Source organism: Halichoerus grypus, chromosome 7 (genome assembly GCF_964656455.1).
Source record: "Halichoerus grypus chromosome 7, mHalGry1.hap1.1, whole genome shotgun sequence".
NCBI classification, from domain to species: Eukaryota; Metazoa; Chordata; class Mammalia; order Carnivora; family Phocidae; genus Halichoerus; species Halichoerus grypus.
This window is the reverse complement of record NC_135718.1, coordinates 139109676-139133363: the sequence shown is the minus strand read 5'-3', so window position 1 is coordinate 139133363 and position 23688 is coordinate 139109676. Positions and strand designations below refer to the sequence as shown.

Here is a 23688-nt window from a genome sequence, read left to right as displayed (position 1 = left end):
TATGTTTGTGTAAAATACATCTATATAGTTCCCAAATTTCATAGGCCGTTATCTAATCTTTTGTTCCTTGCTCATTTTTTGTGATTCCTTTTTTATTTCATATGTATTTCCTACATAATGATTTTATATTTCATATCTAGTAACTTCAGTATCTTAAATACTTGGGGACTGTACCTGAAGTTTGCTTTTTTTTACCTTAATTTTCAGAAAACAGTAATGAAATGGTTATTTGCTTTCAGGGCTATTCTTCCTTTTGCTTTTGCTTATTGCCTTAGTGTTCCTGTTCTTATTTTGGTGTACTGCTTTTCATTTTATTTTTTTTAACCAAATTTGCTTTTATTTTTATTCTGGAGGTCAGCTAGAGAAGTTCCTAATATATTAAGCTCTGCCTGTTGCAATGTATGTAGTATATACTTTCATTTTAGTGGGATGACTGACTGTTCAGAGTACCCAGTTCACCTTACTGCCACCAACAGTGAATTGTTTTCTGCCTAATCATATTATAAACCACATAAATGCATTTCATCTAAATTACTACATGTGATTAACTTTAAAATTCAGTTAGCATACATGCAGAGGGCCTCTGCTGCATGCCACGAACTCTGTTCAGTACTGCCTCAGTATTTTTAATGATTAAAGTTCTCGTGGGGTGGCAAATATGAAATCAATCAATTAGTGAAGTGCAATATGAAATAACAAGATAAATACCCTGCAGTGTTAAAATGGTGATGACTATAATATTTTCTGTTGGTTGCAACCAAAAACTCTTGACTGATATGTGAGGTTTAAAGAAGGCAAATTGGGAATACAGGGAAATAGAATTTATATGTGCCTGTAGGGGTCAACAAAGGCTTCACAGGAGCAATGCAGACTGAAGAAAAGTCGAGAAAATAAATATAAAGTCATGCAGGGTCAAGTGGACATATAGGTTTCAGAGGAGAGAGAAATCATATATTGAAACATTTCTATTTTTTTATGTCATCATTGGGGATTTGGTAAAGAATTTCAGTTTCCAGTAAATGCCAATAGTGCTATATAATAATGGGAAGCAAAAAGAGAGTTAATAAGATCTATAAAGAGTGATTTGAGATGACCTCAGAAGTAGATGATGAACTTGTAAGTAGCAGAATTGGGATGAAGATGAGGGAACAGAGTTTTAATAATTGATTAAATATTGAAAATGGATGGCATCTAGGATGGTTTCTGGTTTGGGCAAATGATTAAGGAGAATGTTATTAATCAATATTAGAAATACAGGAGAATGAGAAGACTCTTGAAGGTGTTCAATTTTGGATTGAGTTGGAAATGATCATGAACATTCAGAAAATGATGTTTAGTGTTAAGTATATAAAAATACAATTTAGCATTAAGTGAGATAAAATGAGATGTGAGTTATTGACTTTAAGTTTTTGCATGGGTTTTCTTTGGAGAGGGTATAAAATACAAAGAAGGGAGGAGGCAGAGTCTTGAGCAAGGATAGACAGACAGTAGGAGAGTAGCCTACAGAGGAAAATTGCAATGATATCTTTTGTCTTCCTATCCTTAATACATTATTTATTTTGTATTCGTATAATTTTAAAATGACCAGACTAATTTTATTTTATTTTAAAGATTTTATTTTATTTATTTGAGGGAGAGAGTGAGAGAGAGAGAGAGCACAAGCCAAGAAGAGAGGCAGAGGGAGAAGCAGACTCCCCACTGAGCAGGGAGCCCAATGCTGGGCTTAATCCCAGGACCCTGGGATCATGACCTGAGCTGAAGGCAGACACTTAACAGACTGAGCCACCCAGGTGCCCCGAAAAATGACCAGACTAATTTTAGATACGTGTTTGTAGCCAAAATATGAATCTTTCCTCAAGTTGCCGAATTGTTTACTCACTTTTATAGAATTGGTATGTTGATGATGTTTTATCATGCCATTTTAAGAAATTGTTTTATTGTGGATGAAAAATTAACCTAGTAAGTAGTCTTCCTAACATTAAAGCAAAGCTTATACTATGCCTCTGGATTTTGAAGAGATAAGAATTTCTTAATGTTCTCAGTTCTGTTTGTCATCCTGCTTATCAGTACTATTTCTCCCCTGTCGCCCATCATAAGGGTGCTCATATTATAATGCCTTATATTGGTGAATACTGTTATGTTTGCAGTGCTTATATTTGATAAAAATCCTGTTGCATTCTCTTTTTCTTTTCTTTTTAGAACATGCATTAAACATAGTAATTTTCTTTGTTCCCCAATTCTAAAACCACCTAATTTGCTGTCTCTTAGCAACAGACTAGAGAGGCTACCAGATGCATTTATTTATGTGCTTGATTTCTGAAGAGAAGTACACATACTATATATCATTCAAGGAGTGCCTAAAAGCACTTTCTCTGTCAACAAGATTGTTTCAATGGCTAACTAAAAAGGTTTAATGCATTTTGCTTGGCTTATTTTTTAAGAGATTCCAAAATATTTAATCATACTTGTTATAAAAATAGGTTGAGGTTTGAAACCACTCTCCCCAACAAAATTTTAAAATGAACTCAGAATAATAAAGAAGAATGACTAAGTGGGACTTAATTTAACTGGAGTGCTGTCTGAATGCCAAATTTAAGACAAATGTGAATAAAGTTCCTTTAAAAGGAACAGTTCCTGATCAATAAGTTCACCTCTAAGAATCTATGAGAATACTTGCAAATCCAATAACTCTCCTGATCCCTTTTGGGAAAAGATAAACTTTAATTCACTTTAAGTTGAACATTTACTAATTAAAATATCCAGAGATATAACTATAAACTGTGACCCTGATTTATCAATAACTGCTATTTTCCCCCCAAGATCAGGACTGCTTTAGTTTGGACGATGTAATGGGAACAGAGCAGGGGGCTGTGAGTTTGCTGGTGTATTAGCTTCCTGTAGTCACCTTCACAAATTGCCACAAGTTTAATGGCTTAAAACCATATAAATTTATTCTTATATAGTCTTGAGGACTGAGCCTCATGGGGCCAAAATGAAAAGTATCTGCAGAGCTGGTTCCTTCAGAAGGTTCTGGGGGGAGCATCTGTTGCCCTGCAGTTTCCTGCTTTTACTGGGTGCCTGGACTCCTTGGCTTGAGCCCTTTCCTCCACCTTCAAGTTGTACCTCTCCAGTCTCTGCAGCTGTCATTGCATTGCTCTCTTCTCTGATTCTGACTCTTCACGGGTCCCTCTGATAAGGGCCCTTACAATTACTTTGGACCTATCTGGGTAATCCAGGATGATCTCCCGTTCTCAAGATCTTTAATTCAGTCACATCTGCAAAATCTCTTTTGCTGTAAAAGATAACATTCACAGGTTCCAAGGATTAAGACATAGACATATTTGGAGGGCCAGTTTTCAGGCTAACACAGGTGATCTGTTCTCTTTTTGCCTGCTTTGAATTTCTCTCCTCTCCTCAAGGAATTTTTCCTCACAAAATCCTCCTTTTTTGTGTGTGTATGTTCCTTTTTATATGTTTGATGTCATGGAGGGGTCATAGACTTGTGAAACTGGATTTTCTAATCTTTGAAAAAACTGCATATTGTTATTTAGCACTACATTTTGAATTTTCACATGTTTTATTTTGGGGCCTAGTTACCGTTTAAATTTTAACATTTGTTATAGGTGAAAACCTGAAGAAAGAACATTTCAGGTACAGAGATGAGCATGTTCAAAAACTCTGTGGGATGTGTAAGCGTGACAATGTTCAGGCAGAGAAAGGAATTTGGGAGGGCTAGAATTAGAGTTGCCAGATAAAATAGAAGACACTCAGTTAAAATTGAATTTTAAATAAAAAGATAAATACCTTTTTTTTTTTTTTTTTTTGCTAGAACTATATCCCAACTATCACATGGCACATACTTCTACTTTAAAGAGAGGTTTTTTTAAAATCTGAAATTTAAATTTAATTGCATATTTTCTTTTTTCCTTCATTTTTTGGTTAGATCTGGCAACCCAGGACAAGCTCATGATGAATAAGGGTGTGTGTAGTTGATGAAATTAGAGAAATCAGAGTTATATCATGCAGGGACTACAAGGCCAACATAAAATGTTTGCATATTTTCTACATGCAGTTCAAAGCCATTGGAATGTTTTAAGCATTCAAATGATAGATACAATCTTACTTACATTCCTGGATAATTACGCTGGCGTCATTGTGGAGGAAAAGTCATGAAAGTCCATTCTTGAAATCGAGGAGACAGTATAAGTAGCTGTTTGATCAGTCTTGGCGAAAGATAATGGTGACTTGAATTTGGGAGGTAATGAAAGTGGAGCAAAGTGTCATTCACTTGGGGTACACGTGCTCCAACTCAGTGGGGAGCATAGTGGGAGTGGGTGGGAAGATAACCAAATAATGTAGATTCAGACAGGATGTACAGAAGATTGGAAAAAGCTTCCCAAACCTCCAACCTGAGTATGTTAAGTGGTGGACAGGAACTTCTTCTATAAAAAGTGACCCTGGGGAAGTGATAAGGAATAATAGTATGAAAGAAATAAATTTCCATATCTGTTTCATTTCATGATATATGGAGGAATTACAAGAGTGTTAGCATGCTTCTTTAAGAAGATTCTATTTTTTCATCTGTTATAAAGGTGCCTGGGTACATATTGTATTTACTAGTTCATAAGCAGATCTCTAGAAATCAACTATTTAAACTTTAGCACCATTTTTGAAGAGAAATTCAATGTTTGCCTACTTTTTATTAGATTTTGTATCATTAAATAGATTTTATCAGCAAATGTATCAGCCACTGTATTCTTGTTATTTTTTCCTTCTAAATTAGTTGAACATAAAGCTCTAAGTATGAACTTCACAAAACTTAATGTTGAGTAAATACATTTTATAAACAGAATAATGTATTCTTCACTATGATAAGTATTTGAAAAAAATCATTAGTAAGACAAACTAAGCACACAAGATAGTTTCATTACCACTCTATAAAAAGACTATGAATTATTTTTAAAAATTGTATATATTATTCGCTATATAATTATGTCATTTTGAAAAAGAGGTACCAAAATCAGGTAATAGGATAATTTTGCATATGCCCAAAACAAATGAAGAATTCAAAAAGCCCTAATGCTTAGAATATTTGTCTTTTCCCTCAAAATTTTAACTCAAAATTTTGCCTTTATTTCCTCAAGGAATTGAGGTTACCTGGAACTAGTAAATATGTTAATATGTTGGTTTTTATTACTAACTTATTACAAAAACATATATATCAAATGTTTGGAATTATTTCATTAGGAGTGATTCTCCAGTGGGAGTTACCTGGTTAACATGAATATGTTTAAAGGTCATGATTGTTTTCCAGATGAATTGTGCCATTTAAACTACTACTAGCAATGTATCAAGGTATCTGTTATATCAGCATTGTCTTTTTTCAGTTAAACTCTGTTACCAAAAAATAGTATTTGTGAATTCAGTGATAAAATAATAGTTCGATAATTTTTCATGTATGTTCTACATAATAAATGATCATGTAGCATGAGTTTCCTATTTGCCCTTCAATTTTATTTTGAACAAAAATACTTTTGGTGGCCTTGTCTTGACCTATACATTTCAATTGTTTGTGGTCAAATTGTTTGGTCTTCTTTCATCAAAGCATCCATAGTTTTTATGGTTTAAAAATATTTTCCTAATTCAAAATTTACATTAAAAAACTTTCCTAATGATTTGATTTTTAATATTAACTCACAACTCATAAGACTTGTGAAATTTATATGTCTTTTTATACAGGACATTTATATGTAATTTTATTTTCAAATAATTTATAACCATATATGTCATTGTTCAGACTAATATTAAAAGTATATTTTAGGGGTGCCTGGGTGGCTCAGTTGTTAAGGGTCTGCCTTCAGCTCAGGTCCTGGGATCGAGCTCTGCACCGGGCTCCCTGCTGTGTGGGAAGCCTGCTTCTCCCTCTCCAACTCTCCCTGCTTGTGTTCCCTCTCTCGCTGTGTCTCTCTCTGTCAAATAAATAAAATCTTTAAAAAAAAAAGTATATTTTACTGTCAATAATGGGGTTTCACAATTATTTTAATATAAAACAGACTACAGATATATCAGATTCCCTAATACAATGCCTGCTTATTTACATCTCATTAATGCCACCTCATCAGTTAATAAGATTATTAAAATATGATGTCTGAAATTTAAAAAAAAATATAGCACCTTTATTATTTATTTATGTTTTATGTTTTATTTATGTTTTGTATGTTATGTAACCCAGGATTTCTCTGGGATTTATCTAATAATTCAGCTGAGAAAGGTTTGTGTTGCCACACACATCAAATTTCCTTTAAGTCCTTATAAAGCTTTAACTATGTCTCTGTGACCACAAAAAAGACTTTCTTTCCTCTCTGATCCTATTTTGACATCTGTCAGTTACACCATATGTCCAGATTAGTTTTTTTTTTTTTTTTTTTTTTTTTTTTAAGATTTTATTTATTTATTTGCTAGAGAGAGAGAGAGAGAGAGAGAGAGTACAAGCAGGGGGAGGGGCAGAGGCAGAGGGAGAAGCAGACTCCCTGCTGAGCAGGGAGCCCGATGCGGGACTCGATCCCAGGACCCTGGGATCATGACCCGAGCTGAAGGCAGCCGCTTAACCGACTGAGCCACCCAGGCGTCCCCAGATTAGTTTTGCTTGCAACTGTGGTCTATAAAATGATTGACCCATTTGCTGAGAATCTACTTTATGTCCTCTCAGACTGTATCTCTCACAACAGGGTAGCTATAATTATCCATATTTTACAGATGACAAAACTGTAATTAAGGAAGATTAAGAAATTCAGCTAGTATAGTACTAGAATCTCCATCCAGATCTTTTTACCATGTAAATTTGACTACCTGCTCACTAGATCCTGTGGATTTCATTATATGAAGTGCATTTAGTATAAAAAGAGCCATCAAACTGTTGACTATCGGATATAGAAGAAATTGCTGTCCATGCTTACCAAACCTTAAGATTTTCAAAACTTGCTAATAATATGATTTAAAAATGTTCCTTCAGCCTCCTTAGATTTATTGTTCTTTTTCATAAATTATATTATTATAAAAGAATTTCTCTGTGTTAAAGATTCAACTGGCATTATAGAGGGTTGGTGAGGAACTGGATTTAGCCTTCTGAGAATTGTTAATGACATATCAACCAACAATTCCCCCATGTCCAGCAACACTATCAATAAACAGGATGATTTATTAAGAACTAAGAATTCAACAGAAAATAAAAATCAATGCTCTGTCTCTTTATGGAATCAACATTTATTTTATCTTATTGGTTAAAATAAAGTACTAAGGCACGTCAATCGATTTGGATACATATTACTTAAGTCTACTCTAGGTAATTAATATCATTGATTTCTTGAGCATAAAATATATATGTCAAATAAAAGTGCTTTTTTTAGTAAATATCAAAAGTGCAGATAAAAAATAAGGAGACTTTAAAAGTCTACTGATAACAGATAGGCATATAGAGTTAATGGACTGTGGTCCCTACAATCCATCAATTGTCACATAGCTGCTATCTAGTGATAAAATCAATGCAAGTGCTTTCAAATACCCAGCACTGCTTCATTGAGAACTCTAACCTCAATATGTCATCACACAGGTATTTAAACATCAGGAAAGATGTAGAAAAGCTTCAAATGGTTTTGAACTTGTAAAGCCTGACAAAAGATTTATATATTTTACAGATTTGTTTTCTTCTAGCTCAGTACACAATTTCAGAATATATCAATCCATCAACCATTCTTCTTCAAATGGTTGTGAATAAATTGTAGCCAGGAATTTTACTACATCTTACATTGACTAGTTAAATGTATGTCCTGACTTAAAAGAAGATGGGGAAAATGTATAACTCCCAGAGTACATAGATAAGCTTCCTATCCAGTATCTATTGTTAAGATATATGATTTTGAGTTTTAAAATTAAAGTCATCTTAAAACATTTGCCTTTAAATAATGTGATTTTCTACATCAACACTCCCCAAAAGCAGTGATCTAAAAGTTATAGATGGGCTTAGAATGAATTTAAATTGAAATCCGATTTATATAGTGTGGAGAAATTTTAGTTCTACAATAATCTATTTTGGTCCAGTGTGCTAGGGATAAGGATTATTGTATAAACCTCACACATGATTTTTAGTATAGCAAATGTAACTGCTATGCAGGAAATTTTTGTTCCTCTGATCATTACATTGGAGGGAGATTGATTTATTTCCATGCCCTTGGGGTTAAGATATTATTTCATCAGGATTCATGGCTAGAACTAGAGAATTCTTTTGTAGTTAATTAAAAGTTGATTCAAAATCAAAAGAATGTAGATGCACAGAATACATGAGTAACACAACCCATGATTAAGAAAATGGCATCAGTTATTTTTCAAAACCTTGTAATTTTTTTATGTGCTTTCACATGTTGTCTTAATCATGTCTACAATATTAATACATGCATTGTTGGTGAGTTTGGGAGCACTGTAAAAGGCTATACTTGACAAATTCAGTCAGTTTCCCTATTTAGATGACTTAACCTCTTGAACACATTTTGTTTAATTCTTACAGTTTAATAATCTGAATGAACAAATGGTATAATTTCTATTTCATAGAGAAAACAAAAGATTGACTAGAACATTGGGCTAAAGGAGCATAACTAGATACTATGCAAAAGGATTACACAGAATGAACAATCTTGATTCTTGGTACTGTTTATATTTTTTTAAGGTTTATTTATTTATTTTTGGAGAGAGACAGAGAGAGAGAGAGCACAATGTGGGGAGGGGCAGAGGGAGAAGGAGAGAATCCTCACGCTGACTCTGCACTGAGCATGGAACCTGACACGGGGCTTAATCGCAGGACCCTGAGATCATGACCTGAGCCCATATCAGGAGTCAGTCACTTAACTGACTGAGCCACCCAGGTACTTTTATTATTTTTATTCTTTTAATTACATTGTCTACCAATAAAATGCTGACTGGAAATTTCTGACTGCTTTTCAGAAGACACTTTTTGTCTCTGTGTAATAAACAATACAGGTGAAATCATCTACACTTGGAAGCATATCAATGCATACATGTACATAAGTTCCTGTAAGATAATGTAATTGGTCTGATGATTGGACAGCATGCTCACCCTAGACTATTAGAATTTGTAGAAGTATTCAGAAATTAGAGTCAGGATTAAAAAAAGAAAAATTTAAAAATTGGTAATATTTATTAGTTTTATAGGTCTCTTCAAAAGCTTTATGTTTAGAACATTTTTGTTATAAAGAAAAGAGATGTAAGACTTTTGTTTGGTTTTTCATTAGTTTACTTTTTAAGTTTTAGGTTAAATTCCAGTTAGTTACAGTCTAATATTAGTTTCAGTTGTACAATATAGTGATTCAACACTTCCATACAACACTGGGTACTCATCACAGCAAGTGCACTCCTTAATCCCCATTACCTATTCAACCCTTCCCCTTCCCTCTGGTAACCATCAGTTTGTTCTCTATAGTTAACAGTCTGTTTCTTGGTTTGTCTCTCTCTCCTTTTTTTCCCTTTGTTGTTTTGTTTTGTTTCTTAAATTCCACATATGAGTGAGATCATATGGTATTTGTCTTTCTCTGACTAATTTATTTCACTTAACATAATAATCTGTAGCTCCATCCATGTCTTTGAAAATGGCAAGATGATTTCATTCTTTTTTACGGCTGAGTAAAATTCTGTTGTTGTATACACTATTTTTTCTTTATCCATTCATCAGTCTATGGACATTTGGGCTCTTTCCATAATTTGGCTATTATAGATAATGCTACTATAAACATCAGGTTGCATGTATCCCTTTGAATTCGTATTTTTGTGTTCTTCGGGTAAATACCTAGTAGTGCAATTGCTGGATCATAGGGAAGTTCTATCCTTCACCTTTTGAGGAACCTCCATACTGTTTTCCAGAGTGGCTGCACTAATTTGCATTCCCACCAACAGTGCAAAAGGGTTCCCCTTTCTCCACATCCTGGCCAACACCTGTTGTTTCTTGTGTTGTTGATTTTAGCTTACTGATTGTGTTCTCCTCTAAGATTTTGATTGTTTCCTGTCTCACATTTATGTCTTTCATCCATTTTGAATTTATTTTTGTGTATGGTATAAGAAAGTGGTTCAGTTTCATTCTTGGACATGTTGCTGTCTAGTTTTCCCAACACCATTTGTTGAAGAAAATGGATATTCTTTTCTGTTCTGCTGTGGGTTCATCTCTGGGTTTTCTATTCTGTCCTATTGATCTGTGTGTCTGTTTTTATGTCAGTAATATACTGTCTTGATCACTACAGCTTTGTAATATAACTTGTAGTCCGGAATTTTGATGCCTCCAGCTTCGCTTTTCTTTTTCAAGGTTGCTTTGGCTACTTGGGGTCTTTTGTATTTCCATACAAATTTTAGGATGTTGATTCTAGCTCTGTGAAAAATGCATTGAAATTATGATAGGGATTGCATTAAATATGTAGAATGCTTTGGGTAATAGAGACATTTTAACAATATTCTTCCAATCCATGAGCATGGAATGTTTTTCCATTTCTTTATGTTGTCTTCAATTTCTTCCATCATCAGTCTCTTATAGTTTTCAAAGTAGAGGCCTTTTACCTCTTTGGTTAGGATTATTCCTAAGTATCTTACTGTTTTTAGTGAAATTGTAAATGAAATTGGTTCCTTAATTTCTGTTTTTGTTGCTTCATTATTAGTGTGTAGAATGCAATAGATTTCTGTATATTGATTTTGTATTCTATGACATTACTAAATTCTCATATCAGTTCTGGCAAATTTTTGGTGGAGTCTTTTTGGGTTTTCTACATAGAGTATCATGTCATCTGTGAATAGTGAAAGTTTGACTTCTTCCTTGCTGATTCGGATGCCTTTTATTTCTTTTTCTTGTCTGATTGCTGAGTCTAGGACTTCCAGTACTATGTGAAATAACAATGGTGAGAGTGGATATCCCTGTCTTATTCCTGACTGTAGAGGAAAAGCTCTCAACTTTTCCCCATTGAGGATGAGATTAATTATGGGTTTCTTGTATATGGACTTTATTATGGTGAGGTATTTTCCCTCTACACAAAGTCTAAAGCCAACAGAAGGAAGGAAATAATAAAGATTCAAGCAGAAATATATGATATAGAAACTGAAAAAACAAAAACAAAAACGGTAGAACAAATCAATGAAACCAGGAGCTGGTACTTTGAAAAAATTAATAAAATTGATAAACCTTGAGCCAGACTTACAAAAAGAAAAGAAAAAGGACCCAAATAAGTAAAATCACAAATGAGAGAGGAGAAATACAAACAATTATAAGAGAATATTATGAAAAAACTACATGCCAACAAAAAAGGACAACCTAGTGGAAATGAATAAATTCCTAGAAGCATATAAACTACCAAAACTGAAACAAGAAGAGATAGAAAACTTGAAGAGACGAATAACCAGCTAAGAAATTGAATCTGTAATCAGAAACCTCCTAACAAACAAAAGTCCAGGGGCAGATGGTGTCACAGGCGAATTCTATCAAACATTTAAAGAAAAGTTAATACCTATTCTTCTCAAATTATTCCAAAAAATAGAAAAGGAAAGAAAACTTCCAGATTCATTTTATGAGGCCAGTGTTACCTTGATACCAAAACCAGATAAAGATTCCAATAAAAAAGAGAAGTACACGCCAGTATCCCTGATGAACATGGATACAGAAATTCTCAATAAAATACTAGCAAACTGAATCCAACAATACATTAAAAGAATCATTCACCACAATCAAGTGGGATTTATTCCTGGGTTGCAGGGGTGATTCAATATTCACAAATCCATCAACATGATACACCGCATTAATAGAAGAAAGGATAAGAACCATATGATCATTTCAATAGATGCAGAAAAATAATTTGACAAAGTATAACATCCATTCACAACAAAAATCGTCAACAAAGCAAGACTGTCTTGAATGTTAAAAGGAAAATAACTTAGAATCTGTGAATCGACTTTATTTTCATAGACTACTAATTATATTAAGATTACCTTCTCAGTAGTACTGGCATAATTACACTATCAAAGAAGAAGAAACTGGAGAAAATATAACAAAAAAAACTGAAAAGCTTTTAGATGACACCTAATATATCATATCATTTCATACACATATAAAATAAAAACATGGGAAATCAAAAAATATATTGTATGTTTTCAGTATTTAGAAAATTTATACTTTTTATCTTCCTATGTTGTGTCTTTAAAAAGTAAATTGTTTCTCAAAAATTTAATTTATATCAGAAAATGTTTGACACATTTTACAATTACTTGTAAATGTTACCAAAGCATCATTTTGATTGTTACTCTCCTTCCTTTTCCAGTGTAACTAAAAATACAATGGCAATTTTTAGTGGTATTCCTGCTTTAAAAGTTTAAATAAAATGGTATCATATAAATTTGTTTTAGAATAAAATCTGCAACATATCCAAATTAAGTAAAATTTTAATAAACACATCTTTGGATGAGTTGTCTTGATTTTATTTAATTTCAGATTTAAATTCTTCTGTAATTTTCTGACAATAATTATTATATAAATGTGAGTGATATTATACTTAAACTTGCAAATCTTACACTGACTCTTAAAACATTGGCCCCAAAGTAATCCATATCACATCCCACTAACAGTTCATTAGCCATACAAGTGAGAGTTAATATTAGACTTCCAGTTCCCAGTCCAAATGTAGGGTTTGGAAGTTGTCACTCCCATCCTCATAACAAGAAAAAAGCTGAAGAAACATACATCACCACCTCTCAGATCCAGCAGAGAATTAAGGTCACAGGGCAAATCAGTGTGCTGAACGATTGGGAAGAAAGGGAGGTGCAGAGCTTATAGTTTATCAGAAACAGAGGCAGCCGCGAGAGCCAGCATCAGTGCTAATAAAGGATACAGTTGACTAATTGCTTAGACTAGTGTGGACTGGCTTGAGATATAAAAACCTCAGGGAGATCAGTCCTAAGTGTCTCCTGCATTTTTGTAGTTTTCCCTCTAGGTGCCCTACCAGGTTCTCACTCTGAAGATCTGAGAACCCTGCCCCACCCCCCCACCCCCCACCGCGCTTCCAACAGGAGTACGGGTAAAGTAACCATTTTGGAATATGCTCAGAGAATTCTATTCTCTTAACAAAGGCTTGCCCATAATGAAAACTCTTTTACCAGTGTGAAGGAAAAGAAATCCCCATCTCCAGCCCACCCAGCATCCCCAGTCTTCCTGTGTCACCTAAGGAGGAAAAAAAAAGAAAAGAAAAGAAAAAGACTGAGAAGCACTTGTGAAGATCACAGCTCAGGGACACAGGCTTACTAAAAGACTTACCCTAACTCGATCTTACTGCTAGAGAACATTTCCCCCGCCCCCACATCTTACTGCCACATCAACAGGCTTATTATATATGATAACTGGGAATTAAAGCTGAAAAGAACTGTTAAGACTCAGACCCTATTCAAAAAGGACTCTCAAGGAAAATCCAAGACAACAAAAGACACAAAAGCTGCCGAAGAAATTTAGTCTCTGACATCTGCAGCTAGGGCAGATATTAAACACAGCATAAATCCTAGCCAAATAAACACAAAACCAAACACCCAAGATTTACCACAGTTCCTAAAGTTAATACTGTTGATTTTCAAAATTTGTCCTAAGAATACATTGTATCATTAGGCGTTATGCCAGGTATATGTGTGTGTGTTTGTTATTTAAACAAGTAAATTATTAAATTGACTGTGTGGACTTCGGCTGGCTGCAAAGGGATACTGGGCAGGCTCTCCAGCTAGTATCTTAGGCACTTTGCTGGCTCCAAGGCCCTCAGCCTCTGCTCATCTCACTGTAGGCCATGACAACAGGAGCAGCAAAGGAGGATCAGGAGGTTCAGAAAAAGGAAGCATGAGAATTCCCCATATAATCAGGAAGAGAAGGGAAGGATGTTAATCCATCTTCACCTGTGATGTGGCCTTCAGATCACTTCAGCAGGAACTTGATGCAAAACATGACAAATATGAGAGACTTAGGATATAAACTGCTGAAAGTAAAAGGACAATTTTTTTTCCTCCACGGGATTACAAGTGCTCCTGATATGGAAGATATATTGACTGAATCAGAAATTAAATTGGATGGTAGGAGACAAAAGATATCACAAGTAGCCCAGGAGCTCTCAGGAGAGGACATGCATCAGTTCCATAGAGCTATTACTACAGGCCTGCAGGAATATGTGAAGGCTGTTTCTTTTCAACATTTCATCAAAACACGATCACTTATCAGTATGGGTGAAATTAAATAATTGATATTTACAACAGAAGAATATAAAAAGAAAACGAGACATCCCCTCCCCCCCACCGATGCCCAGGAGAAGCAGTTTGGAACTTGGAGACTGAAAATCACACCTGTTGATTACCTTCTGGAAATGGCTATTTTAACTGGGGAGTTGATGTGGATGTGTATTAACAGTGTGGGGGATGGGTACATTGACACCCCCTTTAAAATGAGCCAGTTTTTATGTCAGGTTTATGATGGGTTTTCATTCATTGGCAATACTGGACCTTATGAGGTTTCTAAGAAGTTGTATACCTTCAAAACAAAGTTTGGCCAAAGTAGAGAATACTTGTTATGCCTTAAAGTCAGAGGTTCAGAAATTCTAAAACATAAGCTGGCAGATGTCTTTTCAGTTAAAACAAATGATTGATCAAGACGAGGACATTTCTTAGAATACCATACTCAGTTGTTATTCTCTTGAGAGACCAGTTTGTAAGACTGTTATTTAGTATTTCATTGGACTTTATTGTGGCTTTTACATAGAAATGTTTTCAGTTGTACTTGTTTTAAGATGTATGCAAGCTGTACATAAAATTATTGAAACAAGTCATTTCTTATATCTTACTCATCAAAGTTTGCATAAAAATATTTACATAAATGCCTACTTGAATTTTTGCTGGCTAAACTTCCATCATTTATCTTTGAAATGTGAACATTTTTAGATTGCACTTTCTGCCATACCATTTTAATTTACATTGTGTGAATTTTGGAGTGGTAATATTTAATGGAAGCCATTTATAATTTAAATTGGTGATTTTGTTATGTATAGAAAATATTTCATAGTTATAGATCTGGACTTGACTTTCATGTTTAAATTTTTTGGTAATATTTTGCCAAGCCTCCAAAATAGGTTTATTCCGTAGAACAAGGATTAAAAGTTATTACGTTATCAGTATTATGAGGTATTATAGTGAGAATTCATATTATATTCTAGTCATTGTTTAGGCCATTTGAATCCATTTGAAATAGCCTTCCAGAAAAATTGTTGGATACCCAGATTTTAGTTTTTACATTTAATATATCCTTTATCACAGGAAGTCTGATAGTGAATTGGAGCTAACATTATAATATTTTCACTGGTGTTTGAGTTCAATTATGTACTTGTACATATATCTGAAAAGCTTTTAATAATGATTATTAGAAGTTCTTTTGTTGTCGTTATATTACATTAGGCATGTTTCTTATAAGATGCATCTATAAGAAATTTACATTTAAATAATTATGAAGTTTGAAATTTTTGAAATACTAAGTTAATTCAAACCTTTATAGTTGTCCAGTTGTGTGGTTTGATAGTATAAAAAGTTGCCAAAGAAAATTTGTCATATACAATTCAGCAAGAATACAGTTGCCAACACAGTTGGGAATAACAGCGGTAGTCTCTAACAATGTTTAGAATTGGAATTTGCCTACTGAAATTAGTTACAGATTATTCTCTGTGATGTGAAGCTGACCTGAGCATTGGCACTATTGGCTAACAGCCAGACATTTCCATTTGGTTTTGTGAGTTTTGAGAGTCTAGATACTGGATTTTATTTTTAGAGGGATTGCTCTGTTGGCAAGGACTTGATTCTTTGAAAGTGAAATTTCCGCCCCCCCAAAAAAATCATGTAAAGGAAAATAAATTGCAGACATGCCTAATAAATTAGGTTAGTTGGTTTATTTTGGTGGTAGTAAGTTTTTTTGGTTTCCCTATTTGAAGACATAGTGCTAAAATACAGTCTCATTACATAATTTTGTTTCTTCTGCCACTTGAAGTTAAATTTAAAAAGTAAAATAATAAATGGATTAATGAATGTCTTACAGATGTTTAAAACTGAAGTCTTTATTTAAATATTAAAAGACAAAAAAGTAAATTAATAAGTCAAGCAATGAATTGATGGATTATTTAAAAAAACTATAAGATTCTGATAACTTTCTAACAAATATACAACTTCCCTTGTAGAGGCAGTAGTTTGCAGTACTAGTTTGTGATAGTTTTAAGTGATTTACATTCTTCTGAAAATGTCTTGGTTAATGATGGATTACATTTGACCATACTTTATAGATCTTAAAGAGACTTTTTCTTTTTTTTTAAAGAGTAAGGGGAGGGGCAGAGGAAGAAGGAGAGAGAGAACCTTAAGCAGGCTCTAAGCCCAGTGTGGAGCCCAATTTGGGGCTCGATCTTACAATCTCACAAGATTCCAGCACTTAATCGGCTGGGCCACCCAGGCGCCCCTTAAAGGGACTTTTTCTTAACCAAAGCAAGTTATTAGCCAGAGAATATTGGTCTTTGCTATAAACCAAATGTTTGTGTTGCCCTAGACTCATATGCTGAAAACTAATTCCCTGTGTGATGATATTTGGAGGTGAGACTTTTGGGAAGTCATGAGGGTGGAGAACTCATGAATGGGATTAGTGTCGTTATAAAAGAGATTCCAGAGAACTCTCTTGCTTCTTCTGCCATGTGAGGATACAGCAAGAATACAGCCATTTATGAACCAAGATTTGGCCCTTATTAGACACTGAATTTGTGGGCAACTTGATTTTTGACTTCCAGTCTCCAGAACTATAAGATATAAATGTTGTCATTTAATCCATCCAATCTATAGAGTTTTTTTTTTTTTTTTTAAAGATTTTATTTATTTATTTGACAGAGACACAGCAAGAGAGCAAACACAAGCAGGGGGAGTGGGAGAGGGAGAAGCAGGCTTCCCGTGGAGCAGGGAGCCCGATGCAGGACTCGATCCCAGGACCCTGGGATCATGACCTGAGCCGAATGCAGACGCTTAACGACTGAGCCACCCAGGCGCCCCAAGAGTTTTGTTATAGAAACCCAAATGGACTAAAACAGAAATTGGTTCTAAGAAGTGGGATGCTTCTGTAACCAATAACTAAAAATCTGGAAGTCGGGTGCCTGGGTGGCTCAGTTGGTTAAGCGACTGCCTTCGGCTCAGGTCATGATCCTGGAGTCCCTGGATCGAGTCCTGCATCGGGCTCCCTACTCGGCAGGGAGTCTGCTTCTCCCTCTGACCCTCCCCCCTCTCATGTGCTCTCTCTCTCTCATTCTCTCTGTCTCAAATAAATAAATAAAATCTTTAAAAAAAATAAAAATAAAAATAAAAATAAAAATCTGGAAGTAACTTTGGACCTGGAGAATGGGTAGAGCCTGGAAGAGTTTTGAAGTGATCCTAGAAAAAACCTACATTGCCATGGACCTAAACCTTTAAAGGTGATTTTGGTGACAGCTCAGAAAGAAAAGAGCTATAGAGAAAGCCTCAAACTTGGAGAATATTTATGTAATCCTGAGCAGTATGTTGGTACAAATAAGAGCAGTAGAGGCCATTCCAGTGAGGTTTCAGATGGAAATGCAGAACATATTATTGGAAACTGAAGGCAAGGCAAATCTTGTTATAAAGGGGCAGAGACTTTAACTGTGTTTGTGTTCTATTGTTTTGTGGAAAGTAGAACTTGTGAGTAATTAAGTCAGATATTTATTTGAGGCTATTTTTAAGCAAAATGTTGAAGGTTGGCTTGTCTCCTTCTGATTGCTTATAGCAAATCATGTGAAGAGAGAAATGACATAAAGATGGAATTGTTAAGAAAAAAAGGAAGTAGAACTTAAAATTTGGGGTAATTCTCAGACTATCCATATTGCAAAATATGAGAACACTAACAGTGTGGCCAATTGACCATTTGATAAGAAGATTTGTATGAGTCAAACATCTCATCAGAAACCAGGAGCTATTGTTCAAGATCATGGAAGAATGACCCCAAAGGCAACTCAGAGATTATCAAGGCTGCCTTACCAATCACAGGCCCAGAATGCAAGGGCCTGGGAGACAGTGTGGTTTCAAAGGAGGAGTTGTGCCTGTGGGACCCGCAGCACACTTCCTGCACAGTGCCAGGTGCCCCCTCACATTGCACGCTCCCTTCACATTCTGGCACCAGGCTCCTCCCCTGTCCCAGGTATGGTTTTGGTAGGCCCCAGTGCAGTGATGGCTCCCCTCAGGAGTGCACAGGAAGCAAATTTGGCAGCTCCCTTTAGCCACAGTCTTCAGCAGCGAGCAGAGTGTGAAAGCCCAAGGGGCATGTCTACCTCTACCTGGATTTCAAAAGATGGAGCCACCTGTCTGACTGGAGAGATCCAGGCAGCAATCCACTATAGGGCTGTCCCCCTGAGCCCTGGGAGTGACACTGCCACCTCAGAGGGCCATGAAGACAGAGCATTGAGCCAAAGAGAATCACTTTTGAGATTTAAGGTTTATTGTTATTTTCCCCCATTAGTTTTCAGACTTACCTGGAACGTATTACCTCTTTCTTCTTTCTTCATCCTCCCTTCTGGAATGGAAATGTTTATCTTATCTGTGTCCCACCCTTGTATTTTGGAAGCATGTAATTTATTTGGCTTTATAAGATTCACATCTGGACAGCAGTTTGCCTCGGGATGAATCATACATACAGTCTTACCTGTATCTGATTTTTGATGAGATTTTATATTTTAGACTTTTGAGTTGATGCTGGAATGAGTTAAGACTTTGGGGCTGTTGAGATGGAATGAATTTATTTTGCATGTGATAAGGATATGAATTTTGGGGAACCAGGGCAGAATTCTAGAGACCATGGCCACCCCAAAATTTGTATGTTGGAACCTAATTCCCAGTGTGATAGTATTTGGAGGTAGGGTTCTTGGGAGGTGATTAGATCATAAGAGCAGAGCCCTCATAAATGCAATTAGTGCTCTTATAAAAGACCCCAGAGAACCCCCTTGCCTTTTCTGCCATGGGAAGACACCAAGAGAAGAAGGCCATTTATGAACCAAAAAGCAGACCCTTCCCAGACATGAATCTGCCTGCACCTTGATCTTGGACTTCCAGCCTTCAGAATTGTAAGATTTAAGTGTTTGTTGTTTAAGCCACCCAGTATGTGATATTTGTGTCATAGCAGCCCTAATAGACTAAGACTGTCACTCATTCCTCCCATCAATTCACTTAAAAGCAACACAGAACATCAGTACTTCCTCCTTCCCCATCAGGATCCCAAAGCATAAACCTATTCTGCCTTTATTTTCTATAAAGAAAATAGAACAAAAATAAATAATTGCATGTAAAAATGTAAAAAACCCACAAAATATGGTACTTAAAACCATAACCAAAATGATATTTCACCTGTAATCAACTTAGATCAACTTAACCAACTTTTAGATCTTCACTTTTTTCAACAGAGTATTTGCTCTCTTTCTTTTTCTTTCCTTGTTTCTGTTTATGACTCTCTCCCTCTCCCGCTCTGAATTTGTTCCTCTCTCCTGTTCTCTTCATTCTTTATTTACTGGAAAAATTTTGATAAGACGATAAGAAACTATGTACTTAAAAATCTGTTGTGGCTTCATTGTATAAGTTTATACCAATCATTTTTATAGGTGGATTGCTTCATTTATTGAGGTGTTTGGACAGAAACATAAGAAAGAAATAGATGTTTTGCTGTGAAGGGAGTAATGAGGAATATGTTCTATCTGGAAAAAAATCTGTATCAAATACTCTAAGAAATTTCACAAAATTTAATAATAAATGAATAGTCTCTGGGTTATATTGAGAAAAAACTCATTTAAGAGTTATCAGAATTACCTTTTGACCACAAAATGTTAGGAAAAAAGTTATAAATCATAGAAGTCATCCTTATTGGATCTGTAAGAAATTATATTAAATCAAGGTTACATATATTAAACATAAAGCATATCCATAACTTATTTATTACAAACCATACATTTCTCTTTGTTCACATCAGTGAAATATAGATGAGATGGTAAAATGAATTATGAATCACTTCCTATTGAATGAATGCTAATGTTATAGTTATTGATTTTTCCATGATTTTTTTCCCCTTCAAATTCTAGAGAAAATGTCCTTCAATTTCAGTTTAGCCATCTTATTATATTATAGTTTATAAATATATATTTGCATTATTAGGTATTCCAGTCTACTGGAAGTATACTCTGAATACCTATTCTGACCTTTAGCCCTGAAAACCTATGTTTCCTTCTTTTTAAAGTAAAGCTTGGGGCACCTGGGTGACTCAATTGGTTGAGCGTCCAGCTCTTGATTTTGGTTCAAGTCATGATCTCAGGGTTGTGGGATTGAGCCCCGCATTGGGCTCCATGCTCAGTGCAGAGTCTGCTTGCCCTTCTCCCTCTGCTTCTCACCCCCTCTACTCTCTCTCTCAAATGAATAAATAAAATCTTTTTAAAAATTCAAAAAATAAAGCTTATCAGTTTAAAAATCAAAGATCACAGTATGTGGGGGGTGGGGAGAAAGGTCACAGTATGTGAAAACTAATACCCTCTGGTCATTAAGAAACCTGAACAAACTAAGAAGACAAGACAAAAGGGAAGGTAATTCTAAAAATCACATGAGGTTATAATCAACTCTTCCTCTTAAAAAAACTGACAAAATATGAAAATCTTTTGTATCAAGGCAATGGAAAACTGCAAACATAGTGAAAATTTGGGGAGCTGTAATCTTGGATTAGAGAAGAGTACAGAGTGGTAATATGGGTGTTTGGGACCACTTTTCCTTTTGAAATGATTACTGATTTAAAAAGGGAAAGCAGTAGCAATAGGCTGAGAAGCTGAGCAGAGATTTTTTGTGGTCTCATGGGAATTTGAGGGCCCTCTTGAAATGAAAACTTCATAAATTTCCAAAGCTATTAATTGAGAGTCTGAAAAGTCCACATTGGAATGAAAGGCAAAGCATATTTAGATCACTCAGTCACAAAAGACTAAAGCCTGGTTTCACATCATCATAGTCTCCAACTGGGATAACTATTATGTGATTGCTACTATGCAGAGAAGAGCTGCTTGCCCCAAGGAATGATAAATGTTCTCTGAAGGAAGATGACAACAAAAGCCTCATATATGTAGCTCTCTCTCTCTGTCTCTCTCTCTCTCTATATATATGGATATATATATATATATATAATGTCTGTAATCCAATAAAAAAACAAAACAAAACAATTAGAACACAAAACTTTTTTAAAAAGAAGAAAAATTCAAAATATAAAGTGACCAGAGATATTTTTTAAAGGAAGTTTCAAACATGGACTTTAAAATATCTGTGATAAATAAAAGGATATAAGAGATGACAAGGAGAATATTGGCAGATGTTATAAAGGAGAAGCAAATAGGAATTAAAAAAATCTAATGAATTATGAGTATAATAGATTTAATGGCTAATAAGAGATGATGAACTGAAAAATAGATTGAGAAATACTCAGACTGAAGGATAGAGAGGCAATAGTATGAAAATACAGAAGAGATCATCTGAGATATATAGAACAAAATAAAAAGACTAACAAAAATTAAATACTATTGTACGAGAGAAGAGTTAGAATAGGATAGAATCAGTCATTGAAGAGATTTTGGTAAGAAAAGAAGAAATTTCCAAAATGGGTAGTAGAAATCAAGCCATATATTACGCAAGATACACATAAAGAATGCCACATCTAAGCCCATTAAATAAAAACTCCTGAAATTAATGTATGAGTAGGTTTAAGTCTTTCATATTGTTTTTTTTTTCTTCTATATTTGCCCCATCTGTTTCTTCTTTCTTTATTTATTGCTGCCTTTTTTTGTACTCTTTTTTTAGTATGTTTTTAAAAATATTCTTTAGGGTGTTTTTTAAGGCTTTACAATATGCATTCTTGCATTGCTATAGAATTCCGTGAGCTAATTTGATGCCATTTTACTTATAAGATAGTAGTCTTAAAAGAATATATGTTTATGAATCCTAGTCTGTTATCTTTACTACTGTTGACCTTTATTTTACTTCTTAATATATTATTCATCCCATAATATAGTTGTTCTTATGACAAATACAAAATGAGGTATTATTTAATACCTCACTATTCTGTATGTTATAGTTGAATAAATCCCCAAAGGGGAATAATAGATATATGTACCAAGAAGAAAGGAGTCTGTTTATTAAAAAACTCTTTTTCACCAAGAGGCAGTTAAAATTTATCATTTAAGATCCAGACCACTACTAAGAGAGAGAATGGGGGGCTAAAAACTATGAAACATTGACAAAAGGACCAAAACAGACAAGGCCGGGGAGGAGCAGTGCCAAGGGATGGGGGTACCTCCTCTCCTGAGGTCAGGAGCAGTGGCAGGGTGGAAACCCAGAGCACCCTCAGTCCCTGGCATGGCCCAGTGCATAAGCTTCTCTAAGAGGGACCGTAGTCAGAGGAAGAGCCCTCAGTAGTCTGTGTTCATCACACAGATTGTTGTGCATTCTGCTCAGTCCAACTCCCCATTGCTGAGGCTGTCCTCTATGGCCACTCTCTGGGAATGAAGTTTCCTTTATGCAAATTTTTAAACCCATAAAACTTTAGAAAAACAGATGGCCAGGCAATGGACCATCATTCATCAACCATTTCTATAGAACATAAAATTCTATGACTTAATATTTCCAATCTTCCTAAGCTGTGTTTAAATCCTGGTATCCCACTATATTAAAAATGTTACTTGGGGGGCGCCTGGGTGGCTCGGTCGTTGAGCGTCTGCCTTCGGCTCAGGTCATGATCCCAGGGTCCTGGGATCGAGCCCTGCATCGGGCTCCCTGCTCAGCGGGAAGTCTGCTTCCCCCTCTCCCATTCCCCCTGCTTGTGTTCCCTCTCTCGCTGTGTTCTCTCTGTCAAATAAATAAAAATCTTAAAAAATAAAATAAAATAAAATAAAATAAAAACGTTACTTGGGGCAAGCTATTCCAAGCTATTTAAGTTTTCTGTCACATAAATAGCTTATAGAAGAGCCCCATAAGGCTTTTGTGAGAATTAAATTAGATAATTCATGTACAGTTCCTTACACTGACAAATAACAAAAAAAAATAAATAATGCTAACTACTATTACTTATATTTAGGTCATTATTTTTATTATGCCTTTACTGTTACTTGTGTTTTATCTCTGACTTCAGAAAAAAATAGTACTTTATATTAACTTAAAAATGCCTCAGAATCAGGATGCCTGAGTGGCTCAGTCGATTAAGCGTCTGACTCTTGGTCTCAAGCTCATGTCTTAATCTCAGGGTCATGAGTTTAAGCCCCATGTTGAAAAAAACCCCTACTTTAAAAAAAAAAAAGCCTCTGAATCTATTTGGCGTGGGGATGGGGTGAGGATGGAACTATGGCTGGGAAAGACTTTCAGACCTGTCTGCCCTTGAAAAACATGATATTTAAATCCATATCTAAAATGGGAGATTTTGTTTAATGTCACAAAAACACCATTTTTATTTTTCTATATTAACTCCTGTTGGTCTACTGTAAGTGAAACTTTAGAAACTTGGGATTTATCTATAAATTATAGGATGTTAGGTTCTCCTCTTTA

At 35.0% G+C, this 23688-nt stretch overlaps 1 pseudogene; it reads left to right on the top strand.

Annotated features, from left to right (window-relative positions):
- The first annotated feature begins 1089 nt into the window (after nt 1-1089).
- On the top strand, nt 1090-14727 carry LOC144382661 (translin-associated protein X pseudogene; annotated as a pseudogene).
- The last annotated feature ends 8961 nt before the right edge of the window (nt 14728-23688 follow it).